Source organism: Sycon ciliatum, chromosome 6 (assembly GCF_964019385.1).
Source record: "Sycon ciliatum chromosome 6, ocSycCili1.1, whole genome shotgun sequence".
NCBI classification, from domain to species: Eukaryota; Metazoa; Porifera; class Calcarea; order Leucosolenida; family Sycettidae; genus Sycon; species Sycon ciliatum.
Genome location: NC_088648.1, coordinates 21,975,283 through 21,980,147, shown reverse-complemented (window position 1 = coordinate 21,980,147; position 4,865 = coordinate 21,975,283). Strand labels below are relative to the sequence as shown.

General features: G+C 46.8%; 1 long non-coding RNA gene across 1 annotated transcript; it reads right to left on the bottom strand.

Moving 5' to 3' along the window:
* Positions 1–321: 321 nt before the first annotated feature.
* Positions 322–4,351, bottom strand: LOC135819694 (uncharacterized). The gene is made up of 3 exons (XR_010553965.1): positions 4,038–4,351; positions 2,816–2,949; positions 322–1,308 (listed from the first exon to the last, which is right to left on the bottom strand). It is a non-coding gene; the product is annotated as an uncharacterized LOC135819694 (long non-coding RNA).
* Between the last annotated feature and the right edge of the window lie 514 nt (positions 4,352–4,865).

The window sequence follows — 4,865 nt, the reverse complement described above, 5'->3', positions numbered from 1 at the left end:
GCCAAGCAAAGAACACAAAAAGAACACAGTATGAACTGTCACGTCAGGACACTCTGGTCAGATGAGCTTAGGCTGTTATTACACAACGACTCGCGGCTCGCGCCTAGCTCAAGTTTGATCAGATTCTGACGGTTTCGGGTCACGTGATCCAAACGCGAGCCGTGCCGTGAGCAAATTCAGACTTGGGCTTTCAAGGGCAGGTCAGCGTTTTCCCCCGAGCCGTGAGACGAGCACATGATGTGAGACGCAAGGCGCGTGCCGTAGTGTAATACCGGCCTTAAATGTGCCCCACCACCACACTCCATTACTCACCCCAGTGGCTGGAGATATGTGGATTTTGTAGAGAGAAAAAAACACAGTATGTCGGCAACTACCAATAAAAATTATTGCTACGACATGAAAGACAATGCTTTAGTAAAGAATGCCTGCTATCGTCATGAAAGCAGAAAGCATAAGAAAAATAGCAAATTGACATGAAAATATAGAGACGAGGATGAGCAAATCTGCCTGCAGATAAGATGAAAAATGGGGGGGGGGGGGGGGTGTAGCACATCCACGTTCCAACGTGTCATGATCTTAAAACTGAAAGCGGAGCTCAACACAGCTAGGGAAATCCATTCACTGGCACTCCCACATCCACACTCCGCCCGCGCGTACGTACGCGCACACACACACACACACACACACACACACACACACACACACACACACACACACACCACCACTACCACCAAAGAAAAAGTAAAATCTCTAATAGGGACATGGGAGAATTTCAAATGTCTAAGGATTAAATATGGTTGCAGAGCATGATGATGCTCAGTTGAGTCTGCCAGTCTCAAACAGTGGAAGGAGACGACCTGAAAGAGGAAAGGTCCATCGGATAAAGTCTGCATCATTATCACGGGAAAGAGTCAAAGAATCAAGTGTGCTTGTGCACAACGTTATTTCGGCCTGTCAATTGGTTTGCGTTGCGACTCAGACGAATGCAGTGACTAACGTCATTGCCATGGCAACTGCAGAATCAAAGTTTCGAGTACAGCGTATTGATGACTGACTGTGAGGTCGTGATAACAGCCAATCTTGGACAGCAAAAAAACGAAAAACAAAAAAATGAAGTCATCACGGAATCGCGAAACGGCTCCTCCATGGGCATGGGGAAAGATGGGCATAAATACATGTAGATGGACATGTCACAGCGAATAGCAAGAATGCCGTGACCGCAATTGCAGCAGCTGGGCACTGGGCACGGTGATTGAATGATTTTAAAATAGTCGGCCAGTCGGTAGTCGAGCTCACTGTTCAGCCTCCCTGCGGAGAGAATCAAAACAAAAAACAAACATTAGAAAACAACAGAAAGGCTCAATAATGATTCATAAGATTCTGACGTTCTAGCCTTGAGTAGTGAAAGGTCACATGAAACGTTTGCCAACGTTTTCCCAGGAAGGTGCTAAGCTGCATTAGCTATATCCGTAGTCATTACAGAATGCGAGCATGATTGTGCAGCTGTGCTGCTACCAACTGCCAATTGGGTAAATGTGACCAGGCACAATGAGCACAATATGGATTGTGCCAGTCATTGTGAGATGTGGTGTGATGTATCCTTCCCAGCCTGGTCCACTGTTACGTATGCACAGCCTGGTCCACTGTTACGTATGCACAGCCTGGTCCACGGTTACGTATGCACCACCCGATCTACTGAATTATTTCCCATGGTACACGTAGTGGGCGCCGTGAGCTCCTCAAGGAACGGAGATGGCATTTAACTCTCTTTTTTCAATCAACAGGTACTGATACAGTGTGAGGTGTGGTGGCTGAGTTCTGCCACTGACGGCACGCACGTATGCGTGACTGCCGAGACCTATTTCTCGTACTCAGAAACTATTTTCGTATATCAGAAATATGCGTGACTGCCGAGACCTATTTCTCGTACTCAGAACTATTTTCGTATATCAGAAATACCCGCTGCTGGCATGATTAAACACATTCACTGCCTGTTCAAAGGAGATTTAAATTGACTGCTTCACATCCATTAGTAGAGTAAAGTAGGGTAGAGAGAGAGAGAGAGAGTTTAGGTCCGAAGAAAACATTGACCGTAACCACCGAGACTCGAACCAGGGACCTTCACTATAGGTCAGCAATGCTCAACCACTATGTTATGATGCTATGGTGCTGGCGTCATCCCAGCAGAGACCTTCTACTTCAGGCTTTGAAACGCGTGCTCCTTGTGAACATAAAGAGGCGGTGGGGATGCAGAAATGCGCACCGGCCCACACCAGAGTACCACTGGAAAGTACAGTAGAACTCCCCTAATCAGGGCAGGGTCGGGACCAAGCCCTGCCAGTAACTAGGAATTGCCCGTAGCTCTGAATATAAACACTTACTGTATGCAGGACATTAGTACACATTTTCTTATGCCAATCAAATTTTGGAGCCGTATTTACAATGAAACGTGTCTAAGACGACGACCGCTCATAGGACCTTCAAAAGGTGGTCTCTGTAACCAGGTGGTCTCCTTATTTCAGGGACATGACGCTGGAGAGAGCAACCCTTGGTCCTGGTCTCAGTGGTCGTCTAGGACAGGTGGTCGCCTTATCCGAGTGGTGGCCTTGACAGGTTTTAGTGTAGTTGAAAAGCCTATTTTTGTGACTCTACATGGATCAGAAAGGTGCCGGGTGGACGGACATGCCCGGATTAGGGGTGTCCGGATCTGGGTAGTTTGACTGTGCAGGAAAAGACAAACTTGTTTTCTGCATGGCGTGCATTTCCTATTTGTAGAGAGGCCTGTACGAAGAAAGAACGATTTCGGAAATCTCACCGATCAGTGTCAGTATCCCAGAAATTTCCAGATCTTGTCCGCCAAGAGAAACACGATCACAACGATGATGATGCTCTGAAACCTGCACAGGAAGTTCCACGTTTCAGAAGCGATCTGTCTTACTGACTGCCTCCCTGAGAAACATAGAGAGAGGGGGGCACATGTACAAGCAAACAAAGATACCGAGACAGATAAGAATACAGAGTTGATGTCAATCTCTGCATCATCCCTAGCCTTTTGTGTGTCAAATCAGGGAACTTGCACATAGACTATGGTGAGTGCAACTGAGACATTCCACACACAGAACTGACTGGATGCTGAGAGATGGTGATCATTGCTCGTGCTACCCAGGCAGACCGGCAGAGAGCAAACCAAGCTAGCTGTTACGTGGTGGTGAACATCAATAGACACCCTTAGCAAAAAAACGTTATGTTGTAACGGGAAAATTACCGTGATTTGGTTTCGACCTTTAGCAAGATAGACGCTATTTTTAGCACGCTGTTGCCATAAGAATAGCTTTTATTCCGGGCGGTAAAATTTTATGGCGCCATATAAGCGATCCAAAGTGAAATACGTATGCACTATGGAATAAAAAGTAAATTATCGTGTCCGTTCCCAAAGGGAACTCACGACGGCCGCTAACACCCGGTAAACCCTAACGGCAGATGCGCCTAACGGTGGGGGTGAGTGGATAAGTCTCACAACCACTGGCACAAGTGCCGAGAACGACCCCATTAGCTGCATCCATGTACCCCTTGTGCCTGGCCACAAGTTCCCAGTTGACTGTGGGGAGTAGCACGGCTGGAAAAACCGCTCCCAGGCAGGACTTGAACCAGGTACCTCTCGTATCTCAATCATGGTCTTTGACCAATCCACTGCGCCTGCCTGGTTATGTGGAATATTTGGCCCAAAAACGTACCGTTTGTCACAACGATAAATCAGCCCCCATAACATTTTTACGTTGCAACTTCAACGCTATATAGGTGATCAAGGTACGAGTACCATAAAAATAGCATAGTTCGCTAAGGGTGTTTAATATCAATTTCATGCACCGTTGACCGAAGCAGAGAATTACAAAACAGCACATGGAAAAACGCATATTCATGCCTTGCTGCACTGTATGAGTAAACAGGTGTTCACTGGAGGTAAGTGTAGCTTATGTGCGCACATGTATCTGTTAGTTACACAAAATGTATGCTCTTTCAACCTTGCAATTCCTGACCTGTAAGACGTGGTCCAGAGGACCAATCCACATCAGGAGAATCTGTGGCTGCGCCGGGCGTATCAGGGCTCACTCCAGCGGAAGAAGAAGACATGGCAGATGTAGATGCAAGCACGGACACAATGGGAGACTGTGCTCGGTGCCGGTATGCTGCTAGCAGAGCTGCTGCACTCGAATCAGACACCAATGAAGCTGGGTTTGAGAGAGAGAGAGAGAGAGAGAGAGAGAGAGAGAGAGAGAGAGAGAGAGAGAGAGAGAGAGAGAGAGAGAGAGAGAGAGAGAGAGAGAGAGAGGGAGAGAGAGAGAGAGAGAGAGAGAGAGAGACAGAGAGAGAGAGAGAGAGAGAGAGAGAGAGAGAGAGACAGAGACAGAGACAGAGACATAGAGAGACAGAGAGACAGAGACAGAGAGACAGAGAGAGCGAGAGAGAGACAGAGAAAGAGAGAGAGAGAGAGAGAGAGAGAGAGAGAGAGAGAGAGAGAAAGAGAGAGAGAGAGAGAGAGAGAGAGAGAGCGAGCGAGAGAGAGAGAGAGAGAGAGAGAGAGAGAGAGAGAGAGAGAGAGAGAGAGAGAGAGAGAGAAAGAGAGAGAGAGAGAGAGAGATAGAGAAAGAGAGAGAGAGTAAGTTACATTTATAAAGACAGGTAAGTCTAACAAATGAGGACTGAGACCTCTACAACAGGGTTTTTACGCCTGAAAGCAGGTGCATGATTTAACAAGCAGGTTGTCAGTCTAGATTTTATGCGCAGATGGAGAAAAAGCGCAGAATTTTTGTAATGAGATGAAAAGCAGAAATAATAAGAAATAATAAGAAAAGATGAAATGAAAG